The sequence below is a fragment of the Lepisosteus platostomus genome, chromosome 15 (assembly GCF_059453375.1).
Source record: "Lepisosteus platostomus isolate fLepPlt1 chromosome 15, fLepPlt1.hap1, whole genome shotgun sequence".
NCBI lineage: Eukaryota > Metazoa > Chordata > Actinopteri > Semionotiformes > Lepisosteidae > Lepisosteus > Lepisosteus platostomus.
In genome coordinates this window covers 367,710-390,788 of record NC_142625.1, presented here as the reverse complement: position 1 = coordinate 390,788, position 23,079 = coordinate 367,710, and the positions used below count along the sequence as shown (strand labels likewise).

The following is a 23,079-nucleotide window of genomic DNA, read 5'->3' as shown; positions in this document are numbered from 1 at the left end:
GGGCTCCCCGGACCTGGTTGAAGAAATAGGAGGAACAGGTTTCATTATTTTCGTAATGCTCCCTCTGTGCCTTGACGAGGAAAGCCTTGGCTTTCTCCGTGTGCAGTCTGCGGAGCCTCTCCTTCAGGTCCCGTGCCCGGGCTGAATTGAAGGCTCCTCCCCGGTTAGCCGAGCTGTACTCCTCCTCGAGTTGCCTCTGGAGTCGTGCAGCTTCCTTCCTCTCCCTGGCCGCCTTCCGTCTGCAGTACGTCTGCGCCAGGGTTCGGGTCCTGTCCTTCACCGACTCCCACCATTCCACCACGGAGCTGTAGCCGTCTCTCAGGTCTCCCCAGCTCGCGTAGTCTTTCCGGAACAGTGCCCTGAAGTCGTCTTCCTCCAGTATCTCCCGGTTCAGCTTCCAGTACCCACGACCGAATGCCGGCAGGCTGGTGTTAGCCACCACCGTCAAGCGCTCGTGGTCGGAATACCACGCCGGGGACACCGTCGCCGACTCCAGGGAGCAGGTCGTGTGCACGAAGATGTAGTCCAGGCGGCTGCACACTCCCCGGGAGTTCTTCCAGGTCGGTCCGGCGTCGTTCGGGCGGCACCGTCTGAAGCCGTCTACTAGGGAGAACTGCTTGAGTAGCGACTCCAGCTCTGCCGAGCTAGCGTCGCTCCCCTTCTCCCGGTCGACGTTGAAGTCCCCGCCGAGCACCACCTGTCTGTTAGTGGTGCAGCAGCTGGCCAGGTCAGCAAACACTTCCTTCCGGATAGAGGGTTCCGTCGGAGCATAGACGTTAATCGCTCTCAACTTCTGCCCCCTCCAGTCGATGTCTGCGACCAGGATCCGGCCCTGCACCACCGAGAAGGAGGAAACCAGCGTCATCTCTGGGTTCCCGAGGAGGATTCCCACTCCGGAAGAGTGGACCCCTCCTACGCTCCAGCATGATTCTCCCTTCGTCCATTCCCTGGTGAATGTCAGCTTGTCGCTTTCATCCTTCAGGTGGACCTCCTGTAAGAAACAAACTGAGAAAGACTTTGAGGCCAGATCATGAAAGACTCCCCGTCTTTTCACTGGGTCTCTCAGCCCTCTCACGTTAGTTGTTAAGAAGGTTAGTTTCACAGTCATTGTTAAACTAGTGAAAGGTAAACCTCCTCTCTGTACTTACAGTAGAAACTTGGGAGTCTACATCTGGGCACTGTTTAGCCTAGATGTAACTCCTCTCGTTCGGGTCCTGGGGGGAATATACTGGGCTCCCTCCAGGTTTCGCTGGGGACTGAAAGGAAAACATGCTGGACAGGTCCAGCCCTACCATCAGTCCGGGCTCCAGGGCGGCTTCAAAATAATCCTCGTCGTCCTCGAGGATACTCTCAGCCACCGCTTCGGGGAGGCTCCTTTTTTCCCTCTCTCGGGGGATTTCGGGGGCCTCCAGTTTCTCCTGGGCCTCGAGGGAAGGGGGCTCCAGTTCCTGGGCTGCCTCTTCCTTTTGTCCCTGGGCCTCGGGGGAGGGGGTTACCTCTTCCTGGGCTGCCTCCTCCTTTTGTCCCTGGGCCTCGGGGGAGGGGGTTACCTCTTCCTTGGCTGCCTCCTCCTTTTGTCCGTGGGACTCGGGGGAGGGGGGTTCCTTTTCCTGGGCCTCGGGGGGGAGGGTTTCCATTTCCTGGAGCGCCTCCTCCGGTTGTTCCTGGGCCTGGAGGGAAGAAAGTTCCGTTTCCTCTAGGGCGAGGAAACGGTTTTCCCTTACCACTCTCTTTTTCTGTCCTTCCGAAGGTGGGTCCGCCCTGGGTCTCTTCTCCCGCTTGCGCTTTCCCTTTTTGCTGGGAGTTATCCAGGTCCCTTCCTCCGGTCGGCCATCTTGTCCCTCTTCCTGGCGGCCATCTTGTGGCACCGATGCGGCTGGGGGTGTGGCCTCGGCAGTTTCGGGTCTCAGCGGGGGAGGTGCGGGTTCTTTGTTCTCAGCCCTCTCCCTTTGTCTGGAGACCGGTTTCTGCCTGCCGGCTTCCACCACCTGCGCAAACGAAGGTTTGCTTACCTTACATTGGCGAAGGAGGTGTCCCTCGGCGCCGCATCCGTCACACTTTTTGGCTGCCCGGCAGGTTTTTGCCAGGTGCCCGTCCTCATTGCAGTTGTGACATCTGACGATGTCACATGTGTTTGTTTTGTGGCCGGACCGTCTGCACTTGCTGCAGAAATCCGGCATCCTGGGGTAGTAGAGGTACCCCCTGTCGGCTCCGATGTTGAAGCGAGCCGGGGGGTGCTGGAAACCGTCAACGCCCTCTGGGTCCTCCTTCAGGAGGACTCGGTACTGGCGTTTGCCGTACCAGACGCCTTCGTCCCTGACCTCTGTCGGTTTTCCCACTACGGTTACATACCTCCCTAGGTACGCTGTTACCCGCTCCGCTGGTACGTAGGGATTGTACGTGCAAACCGTAATGGTCCTCTGGTTCGTCTTCCTCATAGGCTCCGGCCTGAAATCAGAGAAACCAGGGTGCTTACCTTTCTCCCTGACCAGTCTCGTTGCCTTTTCGTATGCCGCGTCCGTGGCCATGTAGGCCTCCATGTATCTCTCTGCCTTGTTGTCCTGGAGGCAGTAGAGATCGCCGGCCACCAACTGCAAGATCCCTCGCAGGAAGGTCATGAAAAAGGCCTTAGCAGTCGGCATCGGCTCTGTCTTCTTTGTCCAGTGGAACCGGATCAAAGTCCTCTTGTCCGCCATCTCTGAGGGAGAAAAAGGGAACAAAAAGGAAAAAAGGAGGGAAAGAGAGAGAGCAAAAGGAGCAGCGAGGGAGCCCTGGCCTTTGTCCTTGTGGGCAAAGCCCAGCTAGATGCAGGCGCAGGAGGAGAGAGAGAGAGGAGAGCGGAAAGTGCTTCCGGGTCTCAAGGAAGAAAGCAAGCACCGCGGGCAGGCCACGTGTACCTGCTCCCAGCCAAGAGGCCAAGGAGGCAGAGAGAGAGAGAGCGGGAGAGAGAGGGAGCGGATAGCGCTTCCGAGTCTCAAGGAAGAAAGCAAGCACCGCGGGCAGGCCACGTGTACCTGCTCCCAGCCAAGAGGCCAAGGAGGCAGAGAGAGAGGGAGAGCGAGAGAGAGAGGGAGCGGATAGCGCTTCCGAGTCTCGAGGTGGAAAGCAAGCACCGCGGGCAGGCCACGTGTACCTACTCCCAGCCAAGAGGCCAAGGAGGCAGAGAGAGAGGGAGAGAGAGAGAGAGAGCGAGAGAGAGAGGGAGCGGATAGCGCTTCTGAGTCTCGAGGTGGAAAGCAAGCACCGCGGGCAGGCCACGTGTACCTACTCCCAGCCAAGAGGCCAAGGAGGCAGAGAGAGAGGGAGAGAGAGAGAGAGAGCGAGAGAGAGAGGGAGCGGATAGCGCTTCCGAGTCTCGAGGAAGAAAGCAAGCACCGCGGGCAGGCCACGTGTACCCACTTCCAGCCAAGAGGCCAAGGAGGCGGAGCAAGAGAAAGGGGGAGGGGAGAGGAGAGGAGAGAGCAGAGAGAGAGAACGTTGATGCCGGATTCCACCCAGCTCAGCTGCTGCTTGGCCTTAACCCCCTAGGCTCAACCTAGAGCGATACCAGCTCAAGCACTCTTCAGAATCTTCGATCGCCTTCTAGACCTCTGGCAAGACAAGAACTGCGGGCATGCCACTTGAACTTGATCTTAGCCAAAAGGCCGAGAAGCGATGCCCACAAAGGCGCGGACCGACGCGCGGGCGTTCCGCTGGCGCACAGTGGCGCAGGCCGACTCCTCTGGAGCCCGGGACCCGCGCAGCCGCCGGCCTCCCTGCAGCCAGAGGCCTGCCGCGGGACTCTGCTCCCCCTCTCTCTTGCCTGCCCGCCTGCCTTCCTGCCAGTCCCGGGCGGGGGCCCTGCTCTTTGATCTTCTGTCAACGGCCCGACAACGACCGCAGCCGCAGGGGGCGCCAGCCGCCCGGCCTCCTTAGCTTAGGCCCCTCCCACCGGCAGCAGCTGCGCCCAACCGGCTGCAAGCGAAAGCCGAGCGCCAGCACCTGCGGGCAGAGGCAAGGGGCAGCTCTCTCTCGGGAGGGAGGGACGGGGACGCGCGCGCGCGCGCACACACGCCTGCCTGCCTGCCTGCCGAAAAAAAAGAAAGAAAAGGTGGATATACTAAGTTTTTGGGAGGGAAAACGCCCAGCTGTCGAAAGGGGCCCGCCTGCAGGGACGGGGACGGACACACACACAAGCAAGCAAGCAAGCAAGCAAGCAAGCAAGCCACGCCTGCCTCCCTGGGAAAAGGCTGAAAAACCTAAGTTTTTTGGAGGGAAAACGCACGGGAGCCGAAAAGGGGGCCGGCCTGCTTGCCCAGAGAGTCGAGACGCGGGAAAGCGCACAGAGGGAGCACGGGAACCGAGAGGGCGAGAGAGAGACAGAACACAGAGACACACAGATGGACGAGGGACGAGGGACGAGACCCGAGAAGAAGGAGCTCCAGTCCACTCCGCTTGCTTGCTCGCTCGCTCGCTCGCTCGCTCGCTCGCTAGCTAGCTAGCTAGCTAGCTACCTACCTACGTCTGTCTTTTCACCGCTGAGAGAAGGTGGTGCACCGCTCCCGGAGGCGCTGCAATACCGGGCCGATGCGTGGAGAGGACGGAGCAAGCTCCTGATCCAGCTCCCTGTTCCAAAAATCCGTTTAATATGTGGTCCCCCGATGGGGGACGTATCAGATATTAAACTGATAAGAACAGATACTACACTTGATCTTAGCCAAAAGGCCGAGAAGCGATGCCCACAAAGGCGCGGACCGACGCGCGGGCGTTCCGCTGGCGCACAGTGGCGCAGGCCGACTCCTCTGGAGCCCGGGACCCGCGCAGCCGCCGGCCTCCCTGCAGCCAGAGGCCTGCCGCGGGACTCTGCTCCCCCTCTCTCTTGCCTGCCCGCCTGCCTTCCTGCCAGTCCCGGGCGGGGGCCCTGCTCTTTGATCTTCTGTCAACGGCCCGACAACGACCGCAGCCGCAGGGGGCGCCAGCCGCCCGGCCTCCTTAGCTTAGGCCCCTCCCACCGGCAGCAGCTGCGCCCAACCGGCTGCAAGCGAAAGCCGAGCGCCAGCACCTGCGGGCAGAGGCAAGGGGCAGCTCTCTCTCGGGAGGGAGGGACGGGGACGCGCGCGCGCGCGCACACACGCCTGCCTGCCTGCCTGCCGAAAAAAAAGAAAGAAAAGGTGGATATACTAAGTTTTTGGGAGGGAAAACGCCCAGCTGTCGAAAGGGGCCCGCCTGCAGGGACGGGGACGGACACACACACAAGCAAGCAAGCAAGCAAGCAAGCAAGCAAGCCACGCCTGCCTCCCTGGGAAAAGGCTGAAAAACCTAAGTTTTTTGGAGGGAAAACGCACGGGAGCCGAAAAGGGGGCCGGCCTGCTTGCCCAGAGAGTCGAGACGCGGGAAAGCGCACAGAGGGAGCACGGGAACCGAGAGGGCGAGAGAGAGACAGAACACAGAGACACACAGATGGACGAGGGACGAGGGACGAGACCCGAGAAGAAGGAGCTCCAGTCCACTCCGCTTGCTTGCTCGCTCGCTCGCTCGCTCGCTCGCTCGCTAGCTAGCTAGCTAGCTACCTACCTACGTCTGTCTTTTCACCGCTGAGAGAAGGTGGTGCACCGCTCCCGGAGGCGCTGCAATACCGGGCCGATGCGTGGAGAGGACGGAGCAAGCTCCTGATCCAGCTCCCTGTTCCAAAAATCCGTTTAATATGTGGTCCCCCGATGGGGGACGTATCAGATATTAAACTGATAAGAACAGATACTACACTTGATCTTAGCCAAAAGGCCGAGAAGCGATGCCCACAAAGGCGCGGACCGACGCGCGGGCGTTCCGCTGGCGCACAGTGGCGCAGGCCGACTCCTCTGGAGCCCGGGACCCGCGCAGCCGCCGGCCTCCCTGCAGCCAGAGGCCTGCCGCGGGACTCTGCTCCCCCTCTCTCTTGCCTGCCCGCCTGCCTTCCTGCCAGTCCCGGGCGGGGGCCCTGCTCTTTGATCTTCTGTCAACGGCCCGACAACGACCGCAGCCGCAGGGGGCGCCAGCCGCCCGGCCTCCTTAGCTTAGGCCCCTCCCACCGGCAGCAGCTGCGCCCAACCGGCTGCAAGCGAAAGCCGAGCGCCAGCACCTGCGGGCAGAGGCAAGGGGCAGCTCTCTCTCGGGAGGGAGGGACGGGGACGCGCGCGCGCGCGCACACACGCCTGCCTGCCTGCCTGCCGAAAAAAAAGAAAGAAAAGGTGGATATACTAAGTTTTTGGGAGGGAAAACGCCCAGCTGTCGAAAGGGGCCCGCCTGCAGGGACGGGGACGGACACACACACAAGCAAGCAAGCAAGCAAGCAAGCAAGCAAGCCACGCCTGCCTCCCTGGGAAAAGGCTGAAAAACCTAAGTTTTTTGGAGGGAAAACGCACGGGAGCCGAAAAGGGGGCCGGCCTGCTTGCCCAGAGAGTCGAGACGCGGGAAAGCGCACAGAGGGAGCACGGGAACCGAGAGGGCGAGAGAGAGACAGAACACAGAGACACACAGATGGACGAGGGACGAGGGACGAGACCCGAGAAGAAGGAGCTCCAGTCCACTCCGCTTGCTTGCTCGCTCGCTCGCTCGCTCGCTCGCTAGCTAGCTAGCTAGCTAGCTACCTACCTACGTCTGTCTTTTCACCGCTGAGAGAAGGTGGTGCACCGCTCCCGGAGGCGCTGCAATACCGGGCCGATGCGTGGAGAGGACGGAGCAAGCTCCTGATCCAGCTCCCTGTTCCAAAAATCCGTTTAATATGTGGTCCCCCGATGGGGGACGTATCAGATATTAAACTGATAAGAACAGATACTACACTTGATCTTAGCCAAAAGGCCGAGAAGCGATGCCCACAAAGGCGCGGACCGACGCGCGGGCGTTCCGCTGGCGCACAGTGGCGCAGGCCGACTCCTCTGGAGCCCGGGACCCGCGCAGCCGCCGGCCTCCCTGCAGCCAGAGGCCTGCCGCGGGACTCTGCTCCCCCTCTCTCTTGCCTGCCCGCCTGCCTTCCTGCCAGTCCCGGGCGGGGGCCCTGCTCTTTGATCTTCTGTCAACGGCCCGACAACGACCGCAGCCGCAGGGGGCGCCAGCCGCCCGGCCTCCTTAGCTTAGGCCCCTCCCACCGGCAGCAGCTGCGCCCAACCGGCTGCAAGCGAAAGCCGAGCGCCAGCACCTGCGGGCAGAGGCAAGGGGCAGCTCTCTCTCGGGAGGGAGGGACGGGGACGCGCGCGCGCGCGCACACACGCCTGCCTGCCTGCCTGCCGAAAAAAAAGAAAGAAAAGGTGGATATACTAAGTTTTTGGGAGGGAAAACGCCCAGCTGTCGAAAGGGGCCCGCCTGCAGGGACGGGGACGGACACACACACAAGCAAGCAAGCAAGCAAGCAAGCAAGCAAGCCACGCCTGCCTCCCTGGGAAAAGGCTGAAAAACCTAAGTTTTTTGGAGGGAAAACGCACGGGAGCCGAAAAGGGGGCCGGCCTGCTTGCCCAGAGAGTCGAGACGCGGGAAAGCGCACAGAGGGAGCACGGGAACCGAGAGGGCGAGAGAGAGACAGAACACAGAGACACACAGATGGACGAGGGACGAGGGACGAGACCCGAGAAGAAGGAGCTCCAGTCCACTCCGCTTGCTTGCTCGCTCGCTCGCTCGCTCGCTCGCTCGCTAGCTAGCTAGCTAGCTAGCTACCTACCTACGTCTGTCTTTTCACCGCTGAGAGAAGGTGGTGCACCGCTCCCGGAGGCGCTGCAATACCGGGCCGATGCGTGGAGAGGACGGAGCAAGCTCCTGATCCAGCTCCCTGTTCCAAAAATCCGTTTAATATGTGGTCCCCCGATGGGGGACGTATCAGATATTAAACTGATAAGAACAGATACTACACTTGATCTTAGCCAAAAGGCCGAGAAGCGATGCCCACAAAGGCGCGGACCGACGCGCGGGCGTTCCGCTGGCGCACAGTGGCGCAGGCCGACTCCTCTGGAGCCCGGGACCCGCGCAGCCGCCGGCCTCCCTGCAGCCAGAGGCCTGCCGCGGGACTCTGCTCCCCCTCTCTCTTGCCTGCCCGCCTGCCTTCCTGCCAGTCCCGGGCGGGGGCCCTGCTCTTTGATCTTCTGTCAACGGCCCGACAACGACCGCAGCCGCAGGGGGCGCCAGCCGCCCGGCCTCCTTAGCTTAGGCCCCTCCCACCGGCAGCAGCTGCGCCCAACCGGCTGCAAGCGAAAGCCGAGCGCCAGCACCTGCGGGCAGAGGCAAGGGGCAGCTCTCTCTCGGGAGGGAGGGACGGGGACGCGCGCGCGCGCGCACACACGCCTGCCTGCCTGCCTGCCGAAAAAAAAGAAAGAAAAGGTGGATATACTAAGTTTTTGGGAGGGAAAACGCCCAGCTGTCGAAAGGGGCCCGCCTGCAGGGACGGGGACGGACACACACACAAGCAAGCAAGCAAGCAAGCAAGCAAGCAAGCCACGCCTGCCTCCCTGGGAAAAGGCTGAAAAACCTAAGTTTTTTGGAGGGAAAACGCACGGGAGCCGAAAAGGGGGCCGGCCTGCTTGCCCAGAGAGTCGAGACGCGGGAAAGCGCACAGAGGGAGCACGGGAACCGAGAGGGCGAGAGAGAGACAGAACACAGAGACACACAGATGGACGAGGGACGAGGGACGAGACCCGAGAAGAAGGAGCTCCAGTCCACTCCGCTTGCTTGCTCGCTCGCTCGCTCGCTCGCTCGCTCGCTAGCTAGCTAGCTAGCTAGCTACCTACCTACGTCTGTCTTTTCACCGCTGAGAGAAGGTGGTGCACCGCTCCCGGAGGCGCTGCAATACCGGGCCGATGCGTGGAGAGGACGGAGCAAGCTCCTGATCCAGCTCCCTGTTCCAAAAATCCGTTTAATATGTGGTCCCCCGATGGGGGACGTATCAGATATTAAACTGATAAGAACAGATACTACACTTGATCTTAGCCAAAAGGCCGAGAAGCGATGCCCACAAAGGCGCGGACCGACGCGCGGGCGTTCCGCTGGCGCACAGTGGCGCAGGCCGACTCCTCTGGAGCCCGGGACCCGCGCAGCCGCCGGCCTCCCTGCAGCCAGAGGCCTGCCGCGGGACTCTGCTCCCCCTCTCTCTTGCCTGCCCGCCTGCCTTCCTGCCAGTCCCGGGCGGGGGCCCTGCTCTTTGATCTTCTGTCAACGGCCCGACAACGACCGCAGCCGCAGGGGGCGCCAGCCGCCCGGCCTCCTTAGCTTAGGCCCCTCCCACCGGCAGCAGCTGCGCCCAACCGGCTGCAAGCGAAAGCCGAGCGCCAGCACCTGCGGGCAGAGGCAAGGGGCAGCTCTCTCTCGGGAGGGAGGGACGGGGACGCGCGCGCGCGCGCACACACGCCTGCCTGCCTGCCTGCCGAAAAAAAAGAAAGAAAAGGTGGATATACTAAGTTTTTGGGAGGGAAAACGCCCAGCTGTCGAAAGGGGCCCGCCTGCAGGGACGGGGACGGACACACACACAAGCAAGCAAGCAAGCAAGCAAGCAAGCAAGCCACGCCTGCCTCCCTGGGAAAAGGCTGAAAAACCTAAGTTTTTTGGAGGGAAAACGCACGGGAGCCGAAAAGGGGGCCGGCCTGCTTGCCCAGAGAGTCGAGACGCGGGAAAGCGCACAGAGGGAGCACGGGAACCGAGAGGGCGAGAGAGAGACAGAACACAGAGACACACAGATGGACGAGGGACGAGGGACGAGACCCGAGAAGAAGGAGCTCCAGTCCACTCCGCTTGCTTGCTCGCTCGCTCGCTCGCTCGCTCGCTAGCTAGCTAGCTAGCTAGCTACCTACCTACGTCTGTCTTTTCACCGCTGAGAGAAGGTGGTGCACCGCTCCCGGAGGCGCTGCAATACCGGGCCGATGCGTGGAGAGGACGGAGCAAGCTCCTGATCCAGCTCCCTGTTCCAAAAATCCGTTTAATATGTGGTCCCCCGATGGGGGACGTATCAGATATTAAACTGATAAGAACAGATACTACACTTGATCTTAGCCAAAAGGCCGAGAAGCGATGCCCACAAAGGCGCGGACCGACGCGCGGGCGTTCCGCTGGCGCACAGTGGCGCAGGCCGACTCCTCTGGAGCCCGGGACCCGCGCAGCCGCCGGCCTCCCTGCAGCCAGAGGCCTGCCGCGGGACTCTGCTCCCCCTCTCTCTTGCCTGCCCGCCTGCCTTCCTGCCAGTCCCGGGCGGGGGCCCTGCTCTTTGATCTTCTGTCAACGGCCCGACAACGACCGCAGCCGCAGGGGGCGCCAGCCGCCCGGCCTCCTTAGCTTAGGCCCCTCCCACCGGCAGCAGCTGCGCCCAACCGGCTGCAAGCGAAAGCCGAGCGCCAGCACCTGCGGGCAGAGGCAAGGGGCAGCTCTCTCTCGGGAGGGAGGGACGGGGACGCGCGCGCGCGCGCACACACGCCTGCCTGCCTGCCTGCCGAAAAAAAAGAAAGAAAAGGTGGATATACTAAGTTTTTGGGAGGGAAAACGCCCAGCTGTCGAAAGGGGCCCGCCTGCAGGGACGGGGACGGACACACACACAAGCAAGCAAGCAAGCAAGCAAGCAAGCAAGCCACGCCTGCCTCCCTGGGAAAAGGCTGAAAAACCTAAGTTTTTTGGAGGGAAAACGCACGGGAGCCGAAAAGGGGGCCGGCCTGCTTGCCCAGAGAGTCGAGACGCGGGAAAGCGCACAGAGGGAGCACGGGAACCGAGAGGGCGAGAGAGAGACAGAACACAGAGACACACAGATGGACGAGGGACGAGGGACGAGACCCGAGAAGAAGGAGCTCCAGTCCACTCCGCTTGCTTGCTCGCTCGCTCGCTCGCTCGCTCGCTCGCTAGCTAGCTAGCTAGCTAGCTACCTACCTACGTCTGTCTTTTCACCGCTGAGAGAAGGTGGTGCACCGCTCCCGGAGGCGCTGCAATACCGGGCCGATGCGTGGAGAGGACGGAGCAAGCTCCTGATCCAGCTCCCTGTTCCAAAAATCCGTTTAATATGTGGTCCCCCGATGGGGGACGTATCAGATATTAAACTGATAAGAACAGATTTTTTTTTGTTTTTAATGCAAAAATAGAAAAACAGAAAACAAATCAATCATAACAGAAAAAACAAGAAACAAAAACGTCCATTTACATTATTCACAAGATCAAACCCAACACAAATACTCATGAAAAACGTTAAAGCAAAACCAAACCCTTCCACCTTTCCCGGGCCGCATGATAGCCCCATCTTTGCACGTCCCTCTGTATGCGCCCTTTAATGTCATTCAGCACCTTCTGGTAAACCCCTTGCACTGATCTTTCTTTCCCCTTTTTAATTAAAACATCCCGCGCCTCCCACGCCTCCGATTTGACGAGGCTTATTAACAGCCATAACAAAAACTGAAGGCTGCCCTTCTTAGCCCCCCCTTTAATCCCGTACAAAACAACCGATGTTGTGACTCTGAAAGATCCGTCTAAAAGATCAAAAAAACGCTGACATTTCATCCATACCTTTTGCACAAAGACACAATCGATAAAAACATGTCTTATTGACTCTGTAGCCTTACATCCTTCTCGCGGACATGTATAGGTTTTTGTCAGCTTGTGCTTATAAAGTACCTCTCTCACCGGTAGCCTACCCCATGCCACCTTCCAGTTGAGGTCAATCAGTCTGTGATCCAAGCCTCGCGGCTGGATCCTGGTCCACACGTCTGCTTTCTTTCTCTGTTCAGGAGGGGATTTAGTGGTCTCTATCAGTTGTTGGTATAATTTTCTATGGCTCAGCACTGTTGTTGTGTCCTGCCGGTCCCAGTACTTTGCCACCCACAGTTTAGCATGTCTATAATACCAGGGCAGATCGTTTCCATGCGGCACTGAGTTAGACCATGTTGTCAAAACTGTCATAAACTGTGCAAACCAGAAGCGTACAAAGTACTGGTATGCGTGTTCTATAGGGGAACCCAAAGCTAGACATAAGTTGGAAACATATATACAATCAAGCTTCAATGGAAAGTCTGGAACTTCCCTACCCCCCTGCTCCAGCCTCCGGACCATATCCACACGCTTGACATACTCGTATCTGCCACCCCATACAAACCGGAAGACTTCGCCGACCAAAAGTCGTCTGTACCTCGGCGGCAAGGGGTACACGTACACCAAGTAGACGAAAAGAGGCAGTATGTCTACTTTTAATACTAAAATTTTACCCACCATGGTCAATTTTAGCTTGGTCCACAGCCCCATCTTCCTCCTTGCCTTCTCTATCCTGGAGCCCCAGTTGTGGCCTCCTGAGCCTCTTCGCAAAAAGTCCACTCCCAGGACTTTAAAAGGTCCTGTGCACAGTTTAAAACCCCCAAACCATTGTTGCGTCGCATCCCAGGGGCCGAAAGTCTTGACTAGACTTTTGCTCGCATTAAGAGCTGCCCCAGATGCCCTCGCAAAGGTTTTAAAAACTTCCAAGGCAGCTTTTAGGCTGAAAGTTGAGTCCACTACAAGGGTCACGTCGTCTGCATACATTGTCAATTTAACCCTCTCTCCCCCACTGCCTGGCAGTATCAAACCATCTATTCCCTTTTCAGCTCGAATGGCCGCCGCAAAAGGCTCCATATAAATTGCAAACAACAAAGGGGAGAGAGGGCAGCCCTGTCTCACCCCCGCCTTCTGACTCACTAGGTTGCCCAGCCAACCATTTATAACAGCCCTACTGCCCACCTTGCTGTACAAGGTCTTTAGCCAGTCAATCATGATTGGCCCAAACCCCATCTTCTCCAAAATCAGCCACAAAAAATCATGGGACACCCTATCAAATGCTTTTTCCAAATCTAAATTGACAAGCATTAATGGTACCTTCCTTTGCTCCGCCCATGCGATGATGTCTCTCAATAATTGCAGCGTCCACCTCCCTGATCTTCCTCTGACTCCGCATGTCTGGTCCCTGCCGATTATAGTAGCCATCACACTCGAAAGTCTGTGAACAAGCAATTTAGCCATGATCTTATAGTCCACACACAACAAGGTTAAGGGTCTCCAATTTTTAAGCTCGGTTCGGTCTCCTTTTTTAAAGACCAGCGTTAAAATACCCTCCCTCATTGATTTTCCCATGCTCTTCTTACTGAAAATCTCCCCCATCACCTCCAAGAGGAAGGGTCCTAAGATCGGCCAGAAGGTCCTGTAAAACTCTACAGGGATCCCATCCACCCCCGGCACTTTCCCCTTTTTCAAGGATCTCATTGCTGCCTCTAACTCTGACAGCTCAAAGGGCCTTTCCAAGTTTTCTCTCTCTTCCTCCGTCAGGGTTGCTTGCAGGGTCTGAAGGACCTCTTCTGCAGCTTCCCTCTCACATACCTTCTCAGCGAAAAGCTCTTCGTAAAACCTAGCCGCTTCTCTGAGCATCCCCTCCCGGTCCGTTACCTGCTTCCCGCTGGTAGCTAGGATGGAATGAAAAACCCTTTTCTCTTGTCTTCCTCGGATCCTGTTAAAAAAATATTTGGAGCACGTCTCATAGTGATCTAAAAACTCCACACGCGCCCGAAACAGGAACTCCCTCGCCCTTCGCTCGTGGTGCTTCCTAATTTGTTTCAGTAAGGTAGCTACCTGGTTTTCGCTTGAAGGAGTCCCATCCTCTCCACCCCTAAAAGCCACTTCCAACTCCTTCTCTAGGCTTTCAAGCTCTTTCCTTTCCCTCCTCCTCCTTTCCCTACAGTACTTTCTAGAAGCCTTCCCTATTATTTCTTTGGTTTCCTCCCAGATCTCCAGCAGAGACCTATCTCCCACTCCGTTATTTAAGCACCGCACTAAAAGTTTCTCCATCATCTTCAAGTACGCCTTCTCCTCCAGAACGACGCAGTTCAATCTCCACACCCCCCTGCCAAATTCAGTCCCAGATCTTGCTACTCGAACCTCTGCCATACAGTGGTCAGAAAACCACACTGGAGTGATCTTAACTGTCTCCACTACCACTGAACTAGAGGTAAAAATGTAATCCAGCCTTTTAACTACACCTCTGGTGTTGCTCCAGGTGTATCCCCCCCGCTGCGGATGAGCCTCTTTGTAACAGTCTTTTAGGTTATACATTTTTAACATGTCTCTGACCACTCTGGCATCCCCCTCCTTCTCCTTATCAATGTCTATATTAAAATCGCCTCCAATCACCACTACTCTATTTGTGACACACAATGTGCCCAAATGAGTTAAAAAATCCCTCCTCTCCCTCATTGCTGCTGGCGCATACACACACACAAATCTAAAATCAATCCCATCCATTCTTGCATCGACACTCAACAATCTTCCCGGCACGCTCACTCTCACCTCCCCACACTCTGTTTGAGGGTCCCCGAAAAGGATCCCTACTCCAGAGGAGTGCACACCTCCAGTACTCCACCTTGAGGGACCACGGTCCCACAAAGCAGTCAGTTCCTCCACATCCTTTCCATCTTTAAGGTGGACCTCCTGCAAAAAACACACACTAGACCTTAGGTCTTTTAAAGCCGCAAAAACAGCTACCCTCTTGGACTTATCCCGTAGCCCTCGCACATTCAAGGTCAAGTAGCTGCTGGTCATTTAGGCCCAGGATTTCTGGACTTTACCTTCTCCCTCTTTGATGTAGGTCTGGAGCTCGTATGCGCACCGCACCACGTCCTCCTTCTTCTTTCCCTCGAGACCCATTCCCAGCACTTCCCTTCCGCTGTGATCAAAACTAGGCTTGACACTGCCAAATTGCCTCAGGATTTCTTTAATTTTCTCAAAACCCTTGGGGTATCTCACCCCTTCTCGATACCAAGTGGAATGCTTCAGGAAAGCACTGGAGGTCTCGAGGTCAAGTCTGTAGAGGCTCCCCGACTGTCGCACCCTACGGCGTAAGTCATCGTACCGTCTTTGGCGGTCTCTTTTGGCCATGTCCCCTGCCTTTTGATGTTCCCTGTCCTTAAGTATATCTAGCAATGCTCGTTGTGCATCCGTTGCTATGTTAAGGTCCCTACACGTGATCTTAATGAGGTTTCTACCCTCCAACTCAAAAATAACCCCCTCCTGTACTAATGCAGACAAACCGGGGCAAGAGGACAGATCAATCTGCCCCTCTTCATCTATCTTTTGCTCTTCTAGAAAATCTTCCGTCACCGCGGCCATTACCACTACAGCCCCACAGGGCCGCTTGCTATGCCCCGACTCCCCTTCCGCCTGCTTATCAGGCTCAGAACTAGGCTGAAGGGCTGTCTCTGCTACCACCTCCGGGGTAGAGTCCTCCTCGCTGCTCTCCCCCCCTTCCAATTTCCTCTTAGCGGTCCCGCCCGACCAATCCATTCCCCCTTCCTTTTCCCCCATAGTCTGTTGGAGAGTGTTCATAATGTCCTGCATGGTCTCCAAATTTCTAGCAGTCCGAGCAGCAATTTCCTCCACCCCTGTGGAACCCTCCTCCAAGTCTACCTCCGGGCTCAAAGCAGGCCCTCTGTCCTCAGCTTCTTGGTCTGCCACCGGTTTCTGCCTGTCGTCATCTGTCGATCCCCCAGACGTTCCTTCTTCCATTTCCCCCGTCTCCCTGGTCTCCTCCTCCCTGTCTTCTGCACCTGAAACAGAAATGGCCGAGGAAGGCCCAGCAGCCTCAGGCACGCCCCCTGCCGCTCCCCTACTTACCGGATCATGGCTCAAGGGGCAGTCCTTATACAAATGATCTTCCGCCCCGCACAGGTTGCAGGTCCTCACCGCCTTGCACTCAGCACCCTGGTGTCCCGGCCTGCCACATCGCTTGCAGACTGTTTCCCTGCAGTTGGCTGCAAAATGTCCTTCTCCTCCACATCTCCTGCAGGTTAGCGGCTGTCCCGGGTAGTTGACATAACCCCGATTAGCCCCGATAAAAAACATTGCAGGAGGATGCAGGTAGCCATCCTCTTGGGCACTGAGGGTCCTCAAACGCACAAAATATCGGAACTTCCCCGACCAATAGCCGTTCCTGTCATTTATTCTTACGCCCTTTGCTGTTATATCCACAAAACGTTTCAGGAACACCTCTATGTCCTCTTCCGGCACGTATGGGTTGAACATCTGAACAACTAAGGGCCTGTTTTCTCTTACAAATAAAGGCTCGATAATGTAATCACTCAGAGGCTTCTCATTCCTCTTAGCCTTCACCATCTCCCACACTCTGTGGCAGACCACTCTATTCACCAGAAACAGGTCATATGTTTTCTTACCCAAAAAGTCCTGTAAACAATAAACATCCGTGGGGCTTAGACCGAAGACTCCACGAACTATGTCGTCCCCGAAGATTCCCCTGTCTCTCAAGGCCCGTTCCCCCAATTCTGCTTTTTGCACAAACCGAATTGTGTGCCGAAACTGACCTTCCCTGCTGCCAGCGCCCTCTGATGGTCTCCCCGCTGAACTTCTCGCTGAAGCAGCAGCAGCCGCATAGCTTCTCCCACCGTCCTTCTCCGGTCCTTTTCCAGGTCTTCCTTCTCTGCTATCAGCGGCCTCTACTGACCTTGCCACCACACTGCTCCCCGAAGCTGCAACTGCCACATCAACTCTCCTTCCTTCTTCCTCAGATCCTCTTCCAGGTCTTCTAAATTCTTCTCCGGCCAGGGTCCTCCCTGCCGTAGCAAAAGCACCATCAGGAGCCGGCTCCATCCCTCCGTCCTCTCCGCTCCGCCGCTCCCTCTGGTAAGTCGCAGAAAAAAAGGCTTCCGCCGCCGTCGCCGCCGATGCTCCCCTCTCTCCTCTCCGTCGCTGCTATCTCGTCCCCCAGCCCAGTCGTCAAGCCGCGGTCAGGCCACGTACTTTCAGATCTGAGCCAAAAGGCCGAGAAGCGATGCCCACAAAGGCGCGGACCGACGCGCGGGCGTTCCGCTGGCGCACAGTGGCGCAGGCCGACTCCTCTGGAGCCCGGGACCCGCGCAGCCGCCGGCCTCCCTGCAGCCAGAGGCCTGCCGCGGGACTCTGCTCCCCCTCTCTCTTGCCTGCCCGCCTGCCTTCCTGCCAGTCCCGGGCGGGGGCCCTGCTCTTTGATCTTCTGTCAACGGCCCGACAACGACCGCAGCCGCAGGGGGCGCCAGCCGCCCGGCCTCCTTAGCTTAGGCCCCTCCCACCGGCAGCAGCTGCGCCCAACCGGCTGCAAGCGAAAGCCGAGCGCCAGCACCTGCGGGCAGAGGCAAGGGGCAGCTCTCTCTCGGGAGGGAGGGACGGGGACGCGCGCGCGCGCGCACACACGCCTGCCTGCCTGCCTGCCGAAAAAAAAGAAAGAAAAGGTGGATATACTAAGTTTTTGGGAGGGAAAACGCCCAGCTGTCGAAAGGGGCCCGCCTGCAGGGACGGGGACGGACACACACACAAGCAAGCAAGCAAGCAAGCAAGCAAGCAAGCCACGCCTGCCTCCCTGGGAAAAGGCTGAAAAACCTAAGTTTTTTGGAGGGAAAACGCACGGGAGCCGAAAAGGGGGCCGGCCTGCTTGCCCAGAGAGTCGAGACGCGGGAAAGCGCACAGAGGGAGCACGGGAACCGAGAGGGCGAGAGAGAGACAGAACACAGAGACACACAGATGGACGAGGGACGAGGGACGAGACCCGAGAAGAAGGAGCTCCAGTCCACTCCGCTTGCTTGCTCGCTCGCTCGCTCGCTCGCTCGCTCGCTAGCTAGCTAGCTAGCTACCTACCTACGTCTGTCTTTTCACCGCTGAGAGAAGGTGGTGCACCGCTCCCGGAGGCGCTGCAATACCGGGCCGATGCGTGGAGAGGACGGAGCAAGCTCCTGATCCAGCTCCCTGTTCCAAAAATCCGTTTAATATGTGGTCCCCCGATGGGGGACGTATCAGATATTAAACTGATAAGAACAGATTTTTTTTTTTTTTTTTTTTTTTTTTTTATTACAAGAATACAAAAGGGAACAATTCTCAACACTCACTGACAACACATGAACCACACATTACACCAAAGACACAAATACCACAACACTATCATTTACCATATAACACCACACTTCCCTAATCTCCGCCCTTATTCAAAACCACCCCTCCCATACCCGAGTATTTACATTCCAGCCAAAAATGTTTAACATCCGTAACATAAACCTATCCTATCCACATAATTCACACACAGACAAATACAGGTGATCCCCTTCTTTCCTATGACCTTTTGCCTGAATTCCGTCAGGTCAACCAACACAAACCCTTCCACCTCTCTTTAGCGGCCGAAAAACCCCACCGCACAATGTCTCTTTTGACTCGCGTCCGGATGTCTGTTTTAATCCTCCCTACCACTTCCCCACTCGTGAGATACACGGCATGCCTAACCACCTCATCCCTGGATGCCCAAATATGGAATTTAGTCAAGCTAACTACAAACCAGAGCAAAAAATTAGCACTCCATTTCCTAACCCCCGGCACCCCTTTCATAATAAGTGCGTAAGTCAGAATAAAGTCCCTTGTGGCTAAAAAACACAGAGTGGCACACTGTCCCCACACTTCTCTCGCAAAACCGCACTCCCAAAAGGCATGCCTTATTGATTCAATTTCCTTGCACCCCTGCCTAGGACACAAAGGCTGTCGCGACAGTCTGTGCTTAACCATTATCTCCCTAACCGGTAACCTTCCCCACACACCAAACCAATTTAAATCTTTAAATCGGTTATCCAATCCCCGAGGTTGAGTTCTCACCCATACTTCCCGTGCAACCCCAACTACTGCCTGTTTTTCCTCCTTTCTAATCAGTTCGTACATTTGCCTGTGATCCAAAGCTATTTTCTCCTTCCTGACCTGTGGGTGCGTCTTTACCCACCCCACAAGGTGTCTGTAATGCCAGGGTAACTTCTCCGCTTTAGGAGTTGTATTAGACCACACCACCAAGTGGCGCATCGCATGCGATAACCACAAAAGTGCGAAAAACCGACACGGATGAGACACATTCACATTTAACAGTGTGCATGAACGAGCAACAAAAATGCAGTCCAACTTCAAAGGGATGTCCGGTACTCCCCTCCCTCCCTCCTCCACCTTTCTGTACATGTCTCCCCTTTTGATATACTCATACCTCTTGCCCCAGACAAAGCCAAAGACAGCCCTTACCACCTCTCTTCTGAAACAAGCCGGTAACGGAAAAACCTCCGCCAGATATAAAAGAAGCGGCAAGATATCCGCTTTCAACACCAAAACCTTCCCCCCTAGGGAGAGCGTCTGCTGTCTCCACATACCCAACTTCTGATATAGTTTGGGGAGTTTAGACTCCCAGTTCAGCCTTGCCGAATTCTCAGATTGAAACAGGACTCCCAAAACTTTGACAGGCCCTTCAGCGACTGGGAGACCCCCGACTGCCTCCCTCCTATTCTTCCAAACCCCAAAATACTTAATAGTGCACTTATTAAGATTTAAAAAAGCCCCTGTCCCAGCCGAAAAAACCTTGACAACCTCTAGCACTCTTAAAACACTATGATCTGTAACTAAAAACAAGGCGATGTCATCTGCGTAGGCAGCCACTTTCACCTGGAGCCCATTACTCCCCGGCACCAACACTCCTTCAATTACCGGATCCCGTCGAAATCGTCTAAGCAAGGGTTCAATATAAAGCACGTATAGCAGGGGGGACAATGGACAGCCCTGTCTCACTCCCCGCTGAACAGACAGAAACTCCCCCAAACTACCATTAAGACAAACTCTAGCCCCCACACCACTATACAAAACCTGTAGCCAACCAATAAAAACATCCCCAAACCCCATACGCCTTAAAACCTCCCATAAAAACCCATGGTGGACTCTATCAAAAGCTTTATTTTGGTCTAAATTGACCAAACTAAGAGGGAGCCCCCTATCCTCAACCCATTCCACCACATCCCTAATCAGTTGCAGGTTCCAACTAATCTTTCTACCCTCCACCCCACACGTCTGATCCACACCCACCACTGCACCCATCACCCGGCGTAACCGGCGTCCTAATACCCTAGCCAAGATCTTATAATCGGAGCACAATAATTGAATGGGTCTCCAATTGTCTAGATTACATTTTTCCCCTTTCTTATAGATTAATGTGATGATCCCAGTCCTCATGGTTGCCCCAAGACCGCCACCAGCTAAAATCTCTTTAAAAACACCGAGTAACAGGGGACCCAACTGCTCCCAAAATGTGCAATAAAACTCAATGGGTAAACCATCTACCCCCGGGACTTTACCTTTTTTTGAGCCCCACACCGCTTCTTTAAGTTCAGCCTCTGTGACCTCCCCCCCAAGATCAGACCCGTCCGGAATGTTCTCGATATCCTCCAGGAATTCCTCCCAATCATCACGATTGACTGCACTCTCTGCAAAAAGCTCTTTATAATATCTTGTCCCACATGCCACCATTTCCCCCAAATCCCTTGTGATCACCCCACTTGCATCTCTTACCTCTGTAAAGAGTGCTCTTTCTTGCTTACTTCTTACAGAACTAAAAAACTGGGCTGAACATCTCTCCTGGTTTTCTAAAACTACCCCCTGCAACCGGAAGAGGAAGTCCTTAGCTTTCCTTAACCAGGCCTCCCTTAATCTGGCTTTCAACTCCGCAGCCTTTTCTGCCCGAAAGACCCCGCCCCGGTTAAAAGCTACGTATAAAGACTCCAAATCCTTCTGTAGTGCAACTAAAACACTCTTTTCCCTTAGCCTTCTCTTTTTACAATATTCCATAGAGAGCCTCGCAATGGTCTTTTTACACAGCTCCCACCACTCGGTTTTAGACGCAAAGTCAGAATATTTGCTTTTGATACTATCAATAAAATCTGAAATTAAAACACGATACCCGACTTCTTCTAAAATGGAAATATTAAGCTTCCAATAACTGGCTTGGTAAGTTGGACCTTCTACATCAAGCGTTACCGAGAGAGTCATATGATCCGAAAACCAAACTGGGAATACTTGTTCTTTCTTGATCTTACATTTCAGTGTAATAAAAACATAGTCCAGCCGTCGACGATGACCCCTACTGTTTTGCCAAGTAAAGTTTTTACTCGTCCGGCTACACTCCTGAAAACAATCGACCAGATTAAACCGTTGTAGAAGATTTCTCAGGCCACATGCTCCTCCCCCATGCGCATCTGCTATGTCTATATTAAAATCTCCACCCACCACAATCTCTCTGTTGGTAAAAAACCAAGGCTCAAGATCTTTTAAGAAAGCGGCCTGCAAGGCCCTTTCTGCAGGGGCATAAACCCCAATTATTCTTACCCTAACCCTCCACCAGCACCCGTCAACCACTAAGAGGCGGCCAGGTACCGCAGAGACCACTTCAGTCGCCTGAAACCCCGGATCTCCACATAATATCCCTAATCCCGACGAATGCACTCCTCCAATACTCCACCAAGAGGGGCCTTTCTTCCATTCTCGCGAGAATCTTACCACATCCTCCGGGTCTTTCAAATGCGCCTCCTGAATAAAACAAAAACTTGGCTTTAAATCAGCCAAATAAGTAAACACCGCCACTCTCTTTACACCATCTTTTAAACCCTGTACATTGCTTGAAATGATCTTGTGAATTCCCATTTTAACATTATTCAAAGTCAACTATCTATTCCATAAAGATCGCTAAACCTCGGACTCCCCTCAGTACTCTCTCCACTCTGATCTCCAAAAGAGATGGGAGTCATTGGTGAGACCGGAAGAAGGCTATAGCCTTGCTCTACCGCAGTAACACCACTAAGTGGCAACGTCCCCCCCTCGTCTGTGTCACTAGACCCTCCCGGCTCCGGTGGACCACTCGGTTGGGGTGGTTCACCATCCTGGCCCACAAAAGAGTCACCTAAAAAGGTCTCTTCAAAGTTTTGTACAGAGTTAGTCCCAAGACCTTCCTCAGTCTCAAAAACCACATCCTCAGCCGTACTCTTCACTGCTTCCTCACCGTCTTCCTCCCTTTCCACGAAATCTTCCTGCCTTTTTTCCGGAGCTTGAACCTCTTCTCCTCCAGCCTCCTCTTCAACCCTGACACCCTCCTCGCCCATACTCACGGAGCTATCCGCCTCACTGCCAGATACTTGCGATTCATCTTCCTCTCCTGAAGATGTCAGGGCCTCTCTCTGTCTCTTTTCCTCCATCAGTGGAGTATCTTCTTCCATCACCTCCCTCCCTCTTTTCTTATCCTTTTTCTTTCTGTTGATATTTATCCATTCTGGATCTTGTGCAGTCCCTTCCTCCAGCGCCTCCTCTCCTGCAACGATAGACAAACCCTCCTCCACAGGTTCCTGAAGTGTTCTTCCCTCTTTCTCCGCAGAGATTCCTGGCTCCTCTCCTCCCTGCATCACCGATGTCCCTTCCCCTGGATCTGCTACAATACGGCGCCGCCCTTCCTCCCGGTGAGTATCCTCTGCCCTCCCATCCTTACACCCTGCTCCTGGATGTTCCATTCTTCTCTCTGGCCCTTCGGAGACAACTGATGCAAAACTAGTCTGTTTCCTAGGGCACATTCTATATGTGTGCCCCTGCTCTCCGCACAGGTTACAAACCAGCGGGTTTACACAGTCCATCGCTATGTGCCCCACCCTGCCGCACCTCCTGCAAACCTTGCTCCTACAATCAATGGCAAAATGGTCTTTTTCCCCACATTTCCGACAGGTCTTGGGCTGACCCGTATAGCTCAAATACCCTTTGTTCGACCCGATAAAAAAATTGGCTGGAGGGATTATCACACCACCTTCTGCTGTATCACAGGATCGAAACCTCGTCATATATCTCCATTTACTAGTCCAAACATTCTCCTCATCAATAACCTTTCTTCCTTCCCCCTGGATATCCACAAACCGTCTCAAAAACGTTTTCACGTCAGCCTCAGGCACATTAGGGTTAAAAATATGTACCGTCAAGATCTTTAATTCACGAGCAAAGAGGGGCTCCACATAAAAATGATTAAGAGGCTCCCGCTCCTTCATCAGTTGGGCTTTACACCACACCCTTGTACATTCCACATCCGTTGTAAATGTAAGGTCGAAAATACATTTACCTTGAAAATCCTGCAAGGCCAAGATGTCCATCTTCTCAATTCCCAGCACCTTGTAACAAACTTCTTTCAAAAATCTTCCTCTCACCATCCATTCAGCCTGCTCCTCATGGTTCTTCAAAACAAAGCGCACCGTGCCCCTCATCTGCCCCTCACGGGACAGCGAGCGCCCGGCCGCCATTATC

General features: G+C 55.5%; 7 non-coding genes and 1 pseudogene across 7 annotated transcripts; all 8 read right to left on the bottom strand.

Annotated features, from left to right (window-relative positions):
- Nucleotides 1–4,525: 4,525 nt before the first annotated feature.
- Nucleotides 4,526–4,716, bottom strand: LOC148647339 (U2 spliceosomal RNA). The gene has a single exon (XR_015927365.1). It is a non-coding gene; the product is annotated as a U2 spliceosomal RNA (small nuclear RNA).
- An 865-nt stretch (nucleotides 4,717–5,581) lies between these two features.
- Nucleotides 5,582–5,772, bottom strand: LOC148647338 (U2 spliceosomal RNA). Its single transcript, XR_015927364.1, has one exon. It is a non-coding gene; the product is annotated as a U2 spliceosomal RNA (small nuclear RNA).
- Nucleotides 5,773–6,637: 865 nt separating this feature from the next.
- On the bottom strand, nucleotides 6,638–6,828 carry LOC148647337 (U2 spliceosomal RNA). The gene has a single exon (XR_015927363.1). It is a non-coding gene; the product is annotated as a U2 spliceosomal RNA (small nuclear RNA).
- An 869-nt stretch (nucleotides 6,829–7,697) lies between these two features.
- On the bottom strand, nucleotides 7,698–7,888 carry LOC148647336 (U2 spliceosomal RNA). The gene has a single exon (XR_015927362.1). It is a non-coding gene; the product is annotated as a U2 spliceosomal RNA (small nuclear RNA).
- Nucleotides 7,889–8,757: 869 nt separating this feature from the next.
- Nucleotides 8,758–8,948, bottom strand: LOC148647335 (U2 spliceosomal RNA). The gene has a single exon (XR_015927361.1). It is a non-coding gene; the product is annotated as a U2 spliceosomal RNA (small nuclear RNA).
- An 865-nt stretch (nucleotides 8,949–9,813) lies between these two features.
- LOC148647334 (U2 spliceosomal RNA) lies at nucleotides 9,814–10,004 on the bottom strand. Its single transcript, XR_015927360.1, has one exon. It is a non-coding gene; the product is annotated as a U2 spliceosomal RNA (small nuclear RNA).
- An 869-nt stretch (nucleotides 10,005–10,873) lies between these two features.
- LOC148647333 (U2 spliceosomal RNA) lies at nucleotides 10,874–11,063 on the bottom strand. The gene has a single exon (XR_015927510.1). It is a non-coding gene; the product is annotated as a U2 spliceosomal RNA (small nuclear RNA).
- Nucleotides 11,064–17,629: 6,566 nt separating this feature from the next.
- On the bottom strand, nucleotides 17,630–17,832 carry LOC148647332 (U2 spliceosomal RNA; annotated as a pseudogene).
- Between the last annotated feature and the right edge of the window lie 5,247 nt (nucleotides 17,833–23,079).